Genomic DNA, 18,834 nt, shown 5'->3' with positions numbered 1-18,834 from the left:
CTTCTAGGCTCTACAACCCCCTTCAGCAAGCTTAGAATTGATAAATTAATTGGATGTTTATGGGTTACATGCTATTTTGAGAAGTTTTTTTTTTTTTCTGTATTAGAAGTTTTACTCACTCTTCTTTGTATACATTCCTATCATACAGTTTGAATTTTATGTCTTATCCATCATTCATAGTTGTCAGTAGGTAATTTTTTATATATTCTCTGATGTAGAACAAAATGGCTTTAGCCTAAATAGTATTATGAGATGTAATTGTTCATCTATACTTCTGTACCAGCCTCTAGTGCTGAGTTTACTCATGCCAATGAGAAAGTACTCATTTCTCACTACTAGAAGATATGTCAGTCTGTAACTCCAAAATAAATGTATATTTAACACTATTAATGGTAAAGGGTAGTATTCATAAATGTTGCTGTGCAAGGGGACATGGCTGGTACACTGTAAAAACTGCATGCCAAGTTTGCATCAACTCAAAAATATCAGTACATAACAGGGTACTCTGTAAGCATAGTTTATTTATAAAAAAGTCCTTATGCAAAGCAGCACCATATTATATATATTTCAAAGCACTAACACCACTGGAGTCAGGCTGGCCCTGATAGGGTAACATACAAGGAAGCAACCATATTTCTACCAATGGCGCTTCATCCTTGAGTGCGGCAGTCCCATTCGCCAACTAATATTTTTGCTTAGCAATGTCCTAATACAGAAAAACTACACATTACTTAATAATTTATAAGTGAAACAACAGCTCTGTTGCACTGCAGGAAAATCTCTACCAGGAACTGAGTTATATATGGTAAAGGCAAAACTGCCACCACATACTGTCTTATCTCTCTCCAGGAAATAGTAATGTTAGTGAGCTCCTATCAAAAGAAGCTCTCAGAACACCATATCTGTTCAATACTCTCTTCTTTAATGATTGTGTTTCCTTTATAGTCAAGCATGATGGTAGACCACAGTGTGGTGGTGTAAAACAGTTATTTATGGTACACAACACCTTACCAGGGACATATATATGGCTGTTTGATAAGGCAGGCTATACTGTATTTAACTGCCTTACATTATTGCACTATATACCATTGCCATGCGTAGTCTTACTTGCCCCCTTGAGCACAATTGTGCCTAGCATGTTTATGAATCATGTAGTCAGTGATGACATACCAGCCATAGTACACATAGTGCTGATACACATTTTCACACCATGTTTATGAATACCAAGGAAAAACAGCAAGTAGAGTTTCAGTTTTATTAAGGCAACTACATTTAGTGGTCAGATGGATTGTCTAACCTAACTACTAGCCATGCCTTACAACTGTTAGGATTTTTGGTCATTTGGAAAGACCTATGCATATTTATTTGAGGTATGTTTTTTCATTATGAAATTATTCTTCCAAGACAACAAACTCCTAGTAATCCAAAAGTAATCCTCTTGGCATTCGTTTATTATTTAGATTCATATAATTAAACAAAACATTTGAATTTAACTTCATTGTTTAATCTAACCTTATTAAAATTGGATTGGATGCCAGAATCTGGATCTCTGTAACAATCTAATCATTCATCCAGCAAATACCTTTTGGTAAGAGGTGGAACAGAGAAGCACAGAACAAAAATGTTGTGATACTACACATCTCTCAGCATGACACAATAGATGGATAGGCTCAGACTCCAGTTTCTTAGCTAGGCTTTAAAGTATTTTCAAAGAAACATTTCACACTATGGCATTATTATCATACAAAACTGTAACATCAATCTGTATAACTTTTTTCAGTGCTAACAAATGTTGATATATTTCAAAAAGATAGCTGTGTTTAGCATTATCTATCATGAACAGCAGAATATTTCTCAATGTTTTTATCCAGTTTGAGGTGCAAGCTGTTATCCCATAGCAACCAGATTACAGTAACATTTTACTTGCAAAGCATGATGCAGCCTCCTATTTATAAGTATTAAATTATATCACCAGGAAGGAACTTTTGTTGAATGATCTTCCTCATACTTTCCTGTTTTTTACATTTATTTCTTTTAACAGTAATGATCAGATTTTCGATAATGCTGACAAAGTAAGGTAAAGTCAGATGATGAATGAACCCACCCCACAGATCCTCCTTTTGTATTTGTATACTTTTGATCGGTTAGATGTCTTCCAACATACGTTTTGGCCTTTTTGTGTGTTGCATTATTGAAGTGTTTATCCAGCTGCAAATTATTTTATAAAGCTTCGTTTGAAATGTATGCTGTCACAACAGATACAATGCACATGTGCACTTGCTCACATATTACATCTTTTTAGCCTTCATGCTTTAATCCCTGTTTGGGCACCAACAAGCAAAGATGTCGACATCTTCTAGAGACAAATGGTCTCCTAACAATGCTGGGACAATTACATAGGTTTTACACTGCTGCATGCTTACATGTCCAACAAAATTAAAAAAAAAAAAAAATACAGAAGTCCAGCAATGTGTCTATCAAAGTAATTTATTCTTTCCAGTTTGACACCATCTTCACCAATTCCACAGCAAATGCCTCTGCTGCTGGTTCAACCACATTACTTCAAAGGTGCCTAGGAGTGGAGTGAATTTACCCTACATATGATGTTACCCTCTTCCAACCATTTTCACTGCTAATTAATTTGGGAATCCAGCAAATTTAAAACATAAATATTTTTTTAATTTTTCCCATCAATTCCCACACAGTCTCTGGCAGTGTCCTCAGTCATCCACTTGTGCCCAACCCTGGAACCCCCATTTGCACCCTATGGGATCCCCTGGATGTGTCCCTTCACTGGGTGGATTTCCTGCCTTTTTAGGAAGATGACCTTATGATACACCTTTGTTCTTTTTCTGGGAAGCAATGGATTTGTTGGAGATTGTGTTCATCGAGTCAGTAGCCTTCATGAATGCAGTAAGTAAGTCAGGATCTCTAGCAGGAGGATTGGCTAGAACAATGACATCAGGATATCATAATCAATGGCAGCTGGTGACTTCAAAGCTGGGGGGGGTGCAGGAAGCAACTGAATTGGTGAGAGTCTATTATAGAAAGACAATTACCATTACAAACTCCGAACTTATAATACGTAAAAACAAAAAATCAGAAGTATACCAGACAACACAGAATAAACTCCAAACAAATTATTAGCGCTTTCATCCACTAAATTTAATTTGTGAGCTTCTTCAGAATAACATCCATACTACCCAGATACCCTTAAGTACTAACACACAGGAAATGACATCAAATCAACTAATAGAATTAAGTATACATGTAAAATCAATTGATACTAAATAATCAACTTCTATATATAAAAAAATTATTATCAATTAGGGTATTAAAAATGTCAAATTCTATATAAAGAATTCATTAAACATAAACTAAAACATAAATATAAAACAAGAAGCTTCCGACTCTCCACGTTAATAGAATCTTACTTTTTATTCATAAAAACAGACAAAAGGTAAGCGCTTTCGCGTATGCTACCATACGCTTCATCAGACAATTTAATGTGTAAAATAGCTACGGATTTATAGGGAGGCTCAGCCAATAGACAATTGTCTTAAATTAATCAATTAACTTCTTATTTAATTAAGGAAACATTTAAGCATTCAAGCATTTAAAGGAATACTGTTTTTTAAAAACTCCTCATTTAAAAATGTATGTAAAACAAACATAAACAAACATAAAAAATAATAAAAACGAACTGAACCATAGCACCTCAAGAACATTCAAAAATTCAAGAATTTCTCGGAACAAATGTTGCCTATTCTAAACACATTATAAAACCATGTTTCAAAACTACTAAACAAATATTTAATTCAAATGTATTCCAGCATATATCATTGAAGACATGTGCAACATTCTCAGCTCACTTAAGATGTGAAGCTGCTCCCATTGTTCCTGGTTTAGAGGTTTTCGTACCAATATATACAAAAGCATTTCTATTCATAATAAATACTTAAAACCGTAGATGTGTATGTGAATGAATAAATAAATATGTATATAAATATATAAATATGTAAATATAAATAAATGTAAATAAATATATATAAATGAATATGTAAATATAGACACATAAAAAAATATATAAAAAATAGAAATATGAATTATAAATTACTATTTCTAAAATGTGTGTATATTTGTGATTTGAAATAAAATTATGTCAAAGAAAACTGCCACTAACAACATACTCAAGATGGCTAATATCTAATATAAACTTTTGGAGTTAAAAGATGGAGATTAAATAAATTTATGAAATTAATTTATAGGATAAAATGAGAGAAGCAAAGTTCTATAAATTCTCAGGTTGTATAAATAATATTTTAAAATCATAGTATAGAGTGTCTTTAAAACAATTGTATACAATTCTTAAAAACAATTAGATAAGCACATTAATATTTGTGTATACAAGTAAGAAATAGACATTAAACAGACAATTAAATTTAGATATATCAAAAGGCTGCTGGGTGTAATAACTATACTACACTTTATAATGTCATCTTCTGTTATTAAGAAAGGACCTAATAGTGATATAATTGTTCAAGCCTGGAGGGCAGTGACCTCTAAGTTTAAGTATCCATTTTAATTCATTTAGCTCAATCAAATTTATATAGTCACCACCTCTATCTGTGGGCTCAACAATTTGCAGCACCCTGAATACAAAAGAATGTAATGGATTAGATATCACATGCTTGGCCAAAGCATTCAAATCATTTTTCTTTTTTATATCATATTGATGGTTATATATTCTATTCTTAAGTTTCCTTTTGGTAAGGCCTATATAGAATACATTACAGCATTCACATGTGGCTAAGTAGATTAATCCAGAAGTGTTGCAAGTAGCTCTAAATCTAGGTATAAACGTAAAATCAAATTCTGGATGTACAAATTCTTGGCTTTTGGTTATAAACTTGCAGTAGTTGCAGTTATGACACGGATAAGTTCCAAAGGAATCGTTAGTATGTAACATGTTATGTAATACTTTTGGCTTTCTATCACATAGTAAGGATTTTAAGTTTTTATTACTCCTATAGACTATATGAGGAGTATTGCCTATTATTTTCTTAGTAGGTTCATCCAGCATTAAAACCTTCCAATTATTAACTAATATTTTCTTAATATTCATGAAGTCATTGGTGTATGTCATAATAAAAGACACTCTATCAGTATAATTATAATTATAAATAGTATTTGTAGAATGAACTGCCTGGTGATCATATCTAAAATCGTGTGAAGTCAGAAATTCTAACGGCAAAACATTGTTTCTGACTTCCATTACTAGATCATAGTTATAACCTCTTTCTAAAAACATGTTCACCATATTATCAGCTTCTCTATTTAAATCATCCTTGTCAGTACATATTTTGCTTAGTCTAGCAAACTGGCTTTTCAAAATACCTTTGAAGGTATGACGGGGATGCATACTGTCGTATTTTAAAATGGTGTTCCTCCAACATTTTTTCTTAAACAATGTGGTTACTAATCTCCCTCTTCTAATATTTATGCTGGCATCCAAAAAATTAACTGATGAGTAGGAAGTTTCAGCTGAAAATCTGAGAAACGTTGTTGTAGTTTCTAAACAGGTTTTAAAATTATAAAATTCCTCTACTGAGCCATCCCAAACAATTAAAATATCATCAACAAAACGCTTATATAATAAAACTTTGTGAAATAAAGTGTGTGTAAAGACATTATTCAATTCCCAATGATGCACAACTAGATTTGCATATGTGTTTGCACAGGGGGTCCCCATGGCCACGCCACAGGTTTGTAGGTAGAGCTTACCCCCAAATGCAAACACATTGTTGCTTAACACCACTTCTAATAGTTGGCATATCAAAATGGTTGTATTCCCATTTACATTTTGACTATGTTGTAGTAAATCACGTATAGCTTTGATCCCAACGTCGTTCGGGATTGAAGTGAATAGACTCTGCACATCCATTGTGATTAGAAGATGTTTATCCTGCCTGAACTCAAAGTCCAAAAATTGTAAATAATTTATAAGCTGGTACGTGTCTTTAAGGATTGTGGGGATGGCTTCTACTAGGGGTCTTAACGTTTTTTCTAAGAAGATTGATATATTTTCAGTGATCCATTTAGCACCAGACACTATCGGCCTCATCGGTGGTGGTAGGATCTCCTTATGCATTTTCGGTAGCTTTTTAATTATAGGTACTACCGGATGCTCAATAGAAAAAAAGTCATACAAAGTGTTCGATATCTTGGTGCACATTAACATATCATACATATCATCTTTAACAGTTTTAATAATAAGATTGAGTCTAATTTGATCAATTAAAAGATATGTATTGTCAGCTTCCAACATATTACTCATTAAAACATTGTAATCAATTGTATTAAAAATGGCTAAGCCTCCCCCTTTATCAACTGGCCTGAAAGTTAATGTATAATCATTACTCAGATTTCGTAGCGAAGTCATGTTATTGCTTGACATATTAAAAAAGCACATTTTCTTTTACCATTATAAAAATATCTATAAAGATCAGTTTCACATAGCTTAACAAAGGAATCTATATGAGCTGGCATAGCTGGTATGAAACAACTTTTCTTCTTGTATACGGGAGTACTAGCAGCATTATACGTAATAGTATTCATGTCTTTATTAAAAAACTGTTTCAGACTTACTGCACGTGCAAAAAAGCGTAAATCAATTAATATTTCAGATAATATACTTCCCCGTGAAGGGACAAAAGAGAGACCATTATTAAGCAATTCAATGTCACTAGCATTCAAAGAATAGTCCGATAGATTAAAGTAGAGCGTGCTTACTGCCTCTGCCTTCTTGGTTGATAGGCATTCATCTCTCCGGACAGCTTTCTCTTTCTGCTTTCCCAGCTGTTCCTTCTTCCTTTTACATATGTTGGTTTCCTTATGGGCAGGGGTAAAAAAGGAGTGTTATCATCATTACGCCTTTTACTAATGGCTCCCGTGGAACTTTTTAAAACCTTGGCTGCGTTGTTGGCTTCTTGATTCGGAAGTGGTGTCGAAACAAGAGAAGCACTAGTGACTGAAGCAAATGTCTCAGGCGGCGTGGTAAAGGAGTCGTGTGACGTATCCGTAGCAGCGCCAAGCTCAGCTGTTATTGGACCAATCGAGATGGGTGCTGTAAGTGTGCGATCCAAAGGTGCTGAATTCGAGCCAGTGTTCTCCCCTGAGAACTGATTATCCAACCTCTTCGGCCAAACAAACACATTGCCGGTGGAAAAATCCCTAAAGTCACGTTGAAGCTTCCTTGATTTGATTTGTTGAAGCTTCATAGCATATGTATTTACTTGACTGTACATATTGTCTAGTTTCCGTGTACAAAAGGATTTCCTGCCTTTTTAGGAAGATGACCTTATGATACACCTTTGTTCTTTTTCTGGGAAGCAATGGATTTGTTGGAGATTGTGTTCATCGAGTCAGTAGCCTTCATGAATGCAGTAAGTAAGTCAGGATCTCTAGCAGGAGGATTGGCTAGAACAATGACATCAGGATATCATAATCAATGGCAGCTGGTGACTTCAAAGCTGGGGGGGGGGTGCAGGAAGCAACTGAATTGGTGAGAGTCTATTATAGAAAGACAATTACCATTACAAACTCCGAACTTATAATACGTAAAAACAAAAAATCAGAAGTATACCAGACAACACAGAATAAACTCCAAACAAATTATTAGCGCTTTCATCCACTAAATTTAATTTGTGAGCTTCTTCAGAATAACATCCATACTACCCAGATACCCTTAAGTACTAACACACAGGAAATGACATCAAATCAACTAATAGAATTAAGTATACATGTAAAATAAATTGATACTAAATAATCAACTTCTATATATAAAAAATTATTATCAATTAGGGTATTAAAAATGTCAAATTCTATATAAAGAATTCATTAAACATAAACTAAAACATATAAACTACATACACTTATATGCATCTTATATCTTAAAAAATCAATCACCCTTCAACTATTGTGAATGTTTACCTATTGGACAAAACACATTTCAAATTGATAGATTCATTAAGTCCTGGTAACCTATTTGTAGCTAAACAAAGCTGTCATAATGTTTCTTTGCATTCCAAAACATTATTTAAATCCCCTCCTAAAGGCACTTCATTAATTTTTTCTAATACTGAAAATTCAAATTTCTTGAAATTCGAACACCTAAGAGCATGTTTAGTTAAAGAATTCTGCATATCTTTATTTTTAATGGCTAAATTGTGCTCATAAATTCTACGCTTCTGCATTCTTTTGGTTTTCCCTATGTAGTAATGGTCACAGGATACACAGCATGCAATATATATTACATATTTAGAATTACAATTAAAATATTCCTTAGCCCATACTGTGTAATTTAAAGAATTTATGGTCACAAAGGAAGTATTACTAATATATCTACACTGTTTGCAGTTCTGGCATGCAAAAGTTCCCTTTTTTGTGCTAACAGCTCTTGTATTAACATGATGTTTTTTATTTTCTACTTCTAACAAGGACTTTAAATTCACCATCCTTTTATAAGTAAACCTAGGCTTTAAACCTATTTTTGTAACGAATTCCTTATTTCCAAGAAGAACCTTCCAATTGTTTTGAATAATGTCCCTAATGAACCATATTTCATTTACTATGGGTAATGGAAATGAAATGTTGAAAATTTTCCCTACTTCCAAATTATCCAAGACTGGACTTATACAAATATCTTTAGACATAAGAATAGGTTTAGCTATTCCCTGCCTTAAACTGATAACTTCTTGTTCAATTTTTTTTATCCAATCTGCTCTATAACCTCTGTGAAGAAATAAAGCTCTAAGAAATGAGATTTCATCTAAAAAAATCTCATTGTCAGTTGTCAACCTACTTAAACGGATAATCTGACCTTTGACCACCCCTTTTTTCATGTGTGATGGGTGTAAACTTTCTTTGTGTAAATATTGATTAGCAAATATTACTTTTCTAAAAATTCTACTGTGGAAAATATTATTTACCTTATCTAAACTTAATTGTACGTCTAGATAAGAAATGTTCTCACCAAAACCACTGATTTTAAATTCAAGAAAGGTCGTACTATTGTTGATGTCTTTAACCATATTTTCAAATTCCTCTTGTGACCCAGTCCACAGAAAAAAACAAATCATCAATGAACCTAAAGTAGGTTTGCACCTTGCTAAAATTCTGATGTTTAACCAGAAAATGAAGTTCCCAATTTGCCATCACTAAATTGGCAAATGCTGGTGCAACCCTTGCACCCATAGCCACCCCTGAAATTTGCTGATATATGTTTTTACCAAACCTGAAAAAAATTGTTATCCAAAACCAATTCCATTAAACTGCAAATTGTATAGATCTTATTATTGCTGAAATCTGTATTTTCAGTCAGATATTCCCTCAAATAATCTAACCCCTCTTCTTGGTTTAAGGAGGTATATAAAGATTTCACATCTAATGTACCAAAATAAGTTTTCTCTAGATTAACATTTAGATCTCATAGTTTTTTCTAAGAGATGCCAAGAATCTTTTATATAAAACTTAGATTTTTGCACTATTGGGTTTAAAACATGGTCCAGCCAAATAGATATATTCTCTATTTTTGAATGTTTGGCTGAAACAATAGGCCTAAAGGGAGGATTTGACTGATTTGCTTGTATTTTTGGAATGCCAAGAAAATTAGCTAACCTAGGATACTCAATTACTAAATACTCATAGGTGTTGTAATCCAATTCACCTTGACTAAACATATCAAACAAAATTATATCCACTTTTTGAAAACTTTTCCTAACGTCCTGGATGTTCACTTTTTTATATGTAGCACTATCATCTAACAACTCCAATATAGATGTAATATATCGATTTGTGTTCATTATTACAATCTTACCCCCTTATCTGCCTTCATAGTTCTGATGTTATAGTTACTACATAAATCTTTAAAGCCATTCTTTCTTTTTGGCTCAAATTTTCCTCTGCATTGGTAAAATTAATCTTTCTAAATTCATTCTCACATAAATTTTGAAAGACTTGAAGAGTGGTGTGTAAAGCAGGGTTAAAAGTACTAGGTTTTGATGGTATACTATTAAATATCCTAGTGTTCGATGTTTCTGTGACATCTTGCATTATATAGCTTAAATTTAATTTTCTAAGGTACAACTGAAAGTCTACTAACAACTTCTCCATGTTCATTTCATTGGAAGGTATAAAAGAAAAACCTTTCTTTAACACAACCAGTGCTTCATCTGTTAAAATAAAATCAGACAAATTTACAACACTGATATATTCTTCTGCTGTCCTTTTACAAGTTCTGATTCCATTTAAATCATTCATGTTAGTATTTCCTGTGGTTTTGATTTTTCCCTTTCCCTTTTCCCTTTCCTTTGTACTGGGTGGTATTGTACCACCTGTGAGTCTGTTTCTTCTTCACAGTGTCCTTGGGAAAAGGAACTAGGTTAATTAAAGTGTTACCACCACTAACTGCTTGTGCATCATTTGCTGGACTGTTCTTAGAATTGTCTTTCTCAGAATGTTTCCTTCTAGATGTTGAAGTATCACCAGTACTATTACCATCCCCATTTTCAGTATTGTCCTTAGACACACTGTTGTTTACCAATGAGGAACTAACTGCCTCATCCCCATGTATACAATTGTTATTTTCAGATAAAGGATTAATGTCAGAGTTTTTGAAATTTTCATTCATTATCTTAACTTCTGAAATATAGGCCTGTTTGTTGGCATAAGCCAAAATGTCTCTCTTGAGCTTTGACTGTTTTCTTGCCACTATGGTAGCCCGATGTCTGTTGTCCTTTGCCTCAACGCTATTATAAAGTACTATGTGATCCGAAAAATAGCCATAGCTTTTGATTTTGATATCAAGTTCTTTTATATTCTCTTTTAATACTGTCAGCTCTTTTTGGTAGTGTGCACTAAGCAAACCCATCATAGTGACACCCGTATTATTGTACAACTATATTAGGAGTTCACATAAATTGTCACCCACTTGAACACAATTAGGAAACTCATATATATATATATATATATATATATATATATATATATATATATATATATATACTTTTACACACTTATATATTTATACATAACATCGAGGTATAGATCGAGTCACATATAAGTATACAGATATGGATATGTATATGTACGTATTTTTTACATTTTCATATTTATATGTTTATGTATTTTTATATTTTTATGTTTCTATATGAATTTTTTATGTATGTTTGTGTATAGGTACATCATGTGTATGAATATATTTTATTAATATTTTATTATTATTTTTAGAAACTCACAGTAGACTGCCAGTTTTATTAGACAATTCTATCAGTCAACAACTGTCTTTATAAAGATCTCTCTAAAGACAAGGAAATTAAATGCTGTAAATTAGAATTAATTAGAATTAATTAGCTAATTGACATTCAGAGATTTCATTGGCTTAAGAAAGAGCTAAGTAGAGATACAAGGGAGTTTTTTTACTTTTTATTTTCATTAAAGTCTGAAGAAGCACCCTGTGAGGTGTGAAAGTGCTTACTTTCTACAAATAAAGGATACATCAGCTTTTTAAGTTGGCTTCGATTGTCGTGGTGTGCTTCTAATTTCTTTTTTCTACTGGACTTATAACTTTGTTTTGGAGGCACTTCACCCCTTAAGTATACATTTTATTTCAACAATTAGGAAACTTAGCTGTCCATAAGCCCTGAGGCACTAGTTTCCTATTAATACACTCTTGCAAATATAAAATCTCAAGCTCTAAAGTGACATGTCTCAACACCAGTTTTTCTAGTTCAAAAATAGATTTTTTACAATTGATGTTGTTTGAATAGTTGTTGTCTGTATTACACTTACTTTTTGCACTTTCCAAATTACTTGTCTGTACTGCCGAAAAAATATTCTCGTAAGATTTACAGACATAGTCCCAAACATTTGATTCTGTGGTATTAGAAAGTCCAACACCAATTTGTTGCACCACTCCATTTTTGCTCTCAGAGTCCGCTCTTCCATTCGTGACATCATTTGCTGTTTCAATACATGGTGTCCCAGGATCATTGTCCAACCTAATATCACTTCCCCTTCCTGAACGATCTGACGGAGGTGAACGAGCCATACTCTCTTTAACTATTTGAACTATGGTAGCAATGAATTCATCCAAATTATAATTCCGAAAATTAGAATTCTGACTAGTGCCATTTTCGGGAATCGGGTAGACTGACAAGTTAAGTAAACTTGCTTGACTTGTTGAACTTGCTTGACTCATACCCTCTGTAGCCATAGATAAAACTTCCAAAACCAAACGAACCAAAAAACAAACTCCAAACTTATAATATGTAAAAACAAAAATTCAGAAGTATACCAGGCAACACAGAATAAACTCCAAACAAATTATTAGCGCTTTCATCCACTAAATTTAATTTGTGAACTTCTTCAGAACAACATCCATACTACCCAGATACCCTTAAGTACTAACACACAGGAAATTACATCAAATCAATTAATAGAATTAAGTATACATGTAAAATCAATTGATACTAAATAATCAACTTCTATATATAAAAAATGATTATCAATTAGGTTATTAAAAATGTCAAATTCTATATAAAGAATTCATTAAACAAACTAAAACATATAAACTGCATACACTTATATGCATCCTATATTTTAAAAAATCAATCACCCTTCAACTATTGTGAATGTTTACCTATTGGACAAAAAACATTTCAAATTGATAGATTCATTAAGTCCTGGTAACCTATCTACAGCTAAACAAAGCTGCCATCATGTTTCTTTGCATTCCAAAACATTATTCGAATCCCCTCCTAAAGGCACTTCGTTAATTTTTTCTAATACTGAAAATTTGAATTTCTTGAAATTCGAACACCTAAGAGCATGTTTAGCCAAAGAATTCTGCATATCTTTATTTGTAATGGCTAAATTGTGCTCTTAAATTCTACGCTTCAGGGTTCTTTTGGTTTTCCCTATGTAGTAATGGTCACAGGATACACAGCATGCAAAATATATTACATATTTAGAATTACAATTAAAATATTCCTTAGCCCATACTGTGTAATTTAAAGAATTTATGGTCACAAAGGAAGTATTACTAATATATCTACACTGTTTGCAGTTCTGGCATTCATTACCTGTGATCAAACAACTGGGATTATTCGCTTTCATGTATAGACTGCTACAGTTTATACCTGCGCATGGCATTCACTTTACTGAATAGGTATGCCTCGGATATTTAACTATAATCAGCAAGGTAAGCCTTAAGTGACATGGAGTTTACATTGACTTTATAAGGGCTCGTGTTGCACACTAGTCTCCCTGCACATCCCTAGTTCCTATCTCCAGTTCTCTCCCTCATTCTGGCCTCAAACCTTCCAGACAGATTACTTCTTTTTTTATCTTTTTCACACTTCTGTCTCCTCTTCATGCTGTTAAAGACAGCCTAACAGGCTAGATTTGATGAATATGCTTCACCTCAACTAATCTCTATTAATAGGATGTGCTGGAGGGATAGATTCATCTATGCTGTGGAATAAAATCGGTATATGTGAGGCAGAGCACCTCGCTGGCCTTGTTCAAGAGAAATCTTGACCAATGGATAGGGATTACCTCAGTGTCACTGCTCAACAGAGGCACAGCAAAATAATGGGTATAGTTCCCCATACTAATTGCGTAAAGCCAGATAGCCTAGTATGAACCTATGAACCTATGAACCTATGAACCTATGACTCCACTTAGTGGATCCCAGAAGCGATAGGTTTCTTGATGATCTGAGGTGCATCTTATAACTTTTTTTAATACAACTTTTTGTTCTAGTGATGGCCTGAAGAAAGCATTCACGAATAAGGAAAGAGATTCAGTCTCATTTTTTCAAGGAAAATAAGTTGTATCAAAAGCTTAATATTCAAAGACAATGAAATATTAGTTACCTGGTTAAATGTGAAGAGAAATTCTTGCAATGATCTATGTATATCTATGAATACTGCTTGTCTTTCTACCCCTCCTAAAGAGATAGTTACCATCTGTGTACTCCTGTGGGGTTAGAGTGGGATGAAAGTAAAAGCACAAATGGCCAGAGGCAAATGTTAACCAGAGAATAAAGTAGTGTTTAATGACAATACAACTTGATACAACACTCTACCAATGATCAGTTGCTGTCACACATGTCCTGCCCAGATGACCACAGACTGCCACTAATTAAGTATGGCACTAATTCCGTAATGTGATGGAAAGTGAAAAAATGATGGCCATTTTGTTACTTTTAGATCTACTGCCATTCCTTCAACACACACACAGAGTCATTTTTATCTGAGACAATCATCTTTCTCATCAGTTACAGACACTAATGACTGAGCACCTCAGATATTTGCTTGTTTTGTAAATATATCCAGTAAAGTATTCCACTTGGTAAAAAAAATGCAATCTACCTTTACAAAGTCAGAATAATGATTACGTAAATTGAACAAATGACAACAGTATCAATCACATGTATCCACTCAACCACTGTACCCAGCAATTAAAGCCAGTGTTATTGACTGTATACACCTACATATCAGAATGTAATAAAGTAAAAATAATAATTGCCTGCCATAATTTTAACCCCCCCTCCATGCACGAACACAGACACACACACAGACACGCATGCAAACACACACAGATGTGACCATCAATTACAGCTATTTGTATGACTGTCTTTATAAATGTTTGTGATCAAATAAATGACTGAATACAAATGACTCACAGGCATTTCTCTTCTCAGATCTTTGATGTCAAAATATGTTGTGCAACCCAATGCAAGCCCCCACTCCCCATACCTCTCAATTGCTTAGCTCAAGAAACAAGGATAAAAGTTAAAACTTATTGGCATACAAAGCACCAAGATAAGTCTAAATCTCAAAATGCACGAACTTGAAGCCCTTCTCAGTATGGAGAACATCGATGTCTGTGCTGTAACTGAAACCTGGTTCAAGGCTCCTGAGAGCACCCCGGCACTATTAGGTTTTACCTCATATCATGCGTTCCGGCCCCAAAACCCGGACCACACCACAAACGAGGGGATGTATCCATATTCATAAAGGATACCCACACCTCCAGGTTGGTGGCAACGCACGAAGCTTCGGAAAACATCCAGGTGCAACTAACCATAGGCAAAACTGCTCTACAAATTGTAGCATGCTACAGGCCACCCTCTCAAACTCAGGAACCCCACACAGCCTTCCTGAAGACACTGGAGGGTATAAATGTATCTCCAAACACCATCATATTGGGTGACTTCAACTACCCGAATATAGACTGGGAACATTACTCAAGCCCTAACTTTCTAGCCCAACGGTTCCTGGAGTTCATAAATTCAAATGCCATGGAACAGCTAGTCACTGTTCCCAAGAGAGGAGAAAATATACTAGATCTCATTATCACAAACATGGGGACAAAATACTCCACACCGGAAGTATATCCCTCATTGGTGAGATCTGATCATAAACTAATCTCACTGGAAATCCACATCCCGCCCCCACCCCAAACAAAAAAGACCACAGTGAAGAACTTCTCTAAAGCAAACTTCACACTACTCAAGACTGGTGTGGTATTCTTCAAGGCCCCTGAATCAGTGGAAACCACAACCCAAGCTGCGGAAGCCCTTACAAATGCCTTCTATGAACACCTCCAGGACTGCATGGATCAGGCAATCCCAAATAAAACCAAGACTCTTTCCACAAAGGGCAAACGTCCAGTCTGGTGGGCCCCAGCCATTAACAAACTTTACAATAAGAGGAGAAAGCTATTACATGATAGAACAAAATCCATAAAAGGGAAGTCACCCCTGATCATTATTAGTAAAAAATACGAGCACTCATAAAATCAACTAAGGCCAATTTTGAGAGAAAAATTACCATGGATTCAAAGGACAATCATAAGGCCTTTTTCAGCTATGTTAGGAACCTGGGTGGAAACTCCCAGATATGCTCAGAATTAGTCCAAAATGATACAAAAATCACTGAACCCACAGACATTGCCAACATACTGGCAGACAGGTTCAGTGCAAACTTCACCCCCTCTCCCCCCCTAAAGGAGAGATAACTATCCCAGCGGAGTGTAGCCTCCCAGACATCTCAAATGCGCAGGTGAAAGCTGCTCTCTCTAAAGCTAAAAACACAGCATCAATGGGACCGGATGGTGTCCCCGGCTGTGTGCTACACGAGCTAAATGAGGAATTAAACCCGCACATAAGGCAGCTGTTTAATCTCAGCCTTACCACAGGATACGTGCCCAAGGAGTGGCATACGGTAACTGTGGTCCCACTCCACAAAGGCGGTGCCTCTACAGACCCTGGTAATTACCACTCCATAAGATTAACAAATCTAGTCTGCATAGCTATGGAGAGGATCATAATGGAGCTCATAAACAAAGATATAGGGGACTTGCAGACATTGGACCAGACCCAGTTTGGCTTCGTCAAGGGCAGATCATGCCTTTTGAACTTGGTCGACTTCTTCGAAACAGTCACCAAGGCCATTGATGAGGGAAAGGCAGTCCATACAGCCTAACTTTACCTTGCAAAGGCTTTCGACACAATACCCCACTCGAGTATTGTAGAAAAACTTACCAGCTTAAATGTAAACCCATATGTCACAAGATGGGTTGCAAACTGGCTTAAGGACAGAACCCACAGGGTTAGAGTTGCTAGCGCTATGTCAGACTCCAAGCCGGTCACAAGTGGTGTCCCACAGGGCTCGGTCCTTGGCCCCCTATTGTTCGGCATCTACTTCTCAGAAGTACAGGCCAACATGGGAGGACTTTGGCTGACAAAGTTTGCAGATGACTGCAAACTGGGCGCCATAGTGGAAAGTGCATCGGACACGGATATCCTTCAGAAGGGACTCATGGAAACAGATAGCTGGTGCCAGAGCCATGGCCTGAAGTTAAATGCCAAAAAATGTATAAACATACCCTTCGGGAAAAACAAGGTAACCCCAAGCTACCATATAGGCGGCAATCCACTAAGCACAGAAGAGGTTATCAGGGACCTGGGGACCCAGGTTGACAGTGGCCTTTCTTTTGATACTCACGTTGCTAAAGTGGTTAGAAAGACCTTCTACATTGCCCACCTGATCATGAAGGGATTCACATCCAGATCTAGTGAGGTCATTGTTCCCCTATACTCTTCACTTATCAGACCAATGATCGAGTACAATGCCCCATTCGGGATGTATCTCACCCGACATCTGCAGCAATTGGAGAGACCCCAAAAGTTCCTCACCAAAAGGATAAAGGGACTCCAAAATCTGTCATATGCTGCCAGATTGAAGAAACTCCAGCTCTATTCAGTCGCATACCATCTGCTCAGAGGTGACATGTGCCTGACATACAAGGCCATGTCCAACCCGGAATTAATGGACATGCTCCACCTCAAAAAATCCAAATCCACCAAAACCACTAGAGCAAGCGACTTAAACCTTAGCATGGATATAAATAGGATGTGCTGGAGGGATAGATTTATCACTCAGAGACTCCCTATGCTGTGGAAAAAAATCCCGGTCCATGTGAGGCAGAGCACCTCGCTGGCTCTGTTCAAGAGAAATCTTGACCTTTGGATGGGAGATCGTAGGTTTACCCTGGGAATCATCTCTGTGTCACTGCTGGACAGAGGCGCAACAAACTAATGGGCACAGTATTTTTTCATATAAGGGGTGGCGTAAGCCACAAAACTTTGGGCTAGGCTTATAAATGCCTTAGGGCAGATAGCCTAGTATAAACCTATGAACCTATGAACCTATAATCAGGGTCAGCTATGGCCTTTATATACATAGAAACCTGCTACAATAACAAAGAGGCTTTGCATTAGTATGCCTTTTTGAAGGCTGTTAAGCTTGAAATTAAAATGTCTGTCATTCAGTGTCTACAATAAACATTGTTTTGCCAGAAAAAAAGACACGAACGTCAGGACGAACAGGCCAAAATATGAGAAAAGACATCAGACATTCTTCAAAATCAGGAAGAGTTGAGAGCATCTCTGTCCTTCCCCACACACATAGATTTGACCATCACTTACAATCACTTGTATGACTATGACGGTAAACCTCAGATGTTTGATTGTGATCAAATAAATGAAAGAATGAATGAATGAATGAATGAATGAATGAATGAATGAATGAATGAATGCACAGCTATCTCCCACACAGTAATTTATCTTCTGAAGACACTACTGTCAAAACATAGAGTTCAGCCTACTGTACCCAAATACATGTCTATATCATGAGATTGAAAAGACCAAAGAGTGAACGGCATAAACATTGAAAATGCCATTCCTCAAAGTCGCTCTTGTGGGGAGCCTGTGCCACCCACACCCCCCGCTAATTATATATACTAACTCCAAGATCGCACTAAAGTGAGGAAAGGACAAATTTCCCGATCTTCACTCTACCACAATATCACAATAAACACATCAATGAACAGCATTTTTGATGTTAAAGCCATTCACTCTCCAGCCTGTTTGATTTTGTGATAGGAACCCCCAAATACCTCTCAACATCTTAGCTCAAGAATTACAGAGAAATCCAAAAAATAATGAGAACAAAGGACCAAAATTAGGGACAGATATTTTTGTATGCTTAGAAATTTGCTAGAATAACAGGCTTGCTTTGCACTGGTATTGTTTTTACGAAGGCTATTAAGTATGAAGCTCAAGTGTCTGCCATTATTTAGTAATTTCAGTCCTCAGAGAGCTGCAGCCCAGTGAAGCACCTGTTGAGCAAAATCTCTGATGTTCTTAACAACTGTGGAAATTGATGAGAATAAATGTATGAAGTCATTAGCCAGGCTGTTTTC

Source organism: Protopterus annectens, chromosome 3.part1 (assembly GCF_019279795.1).
Source record: "Protopterus annectens isolate FY-2018-M chromosome 3.part1, PAN1.0, whole genome shotgun sequence".
Classification (NCBI taxonomy): domain Eukaryota; kingdom Metazoa; phylum Chordata; order Ceratodontiformes; family Protopteridae; genus Protopterus; species Protopterus annectens.
Note: the sequence above shows the minus strand (reverse complement) of the source record.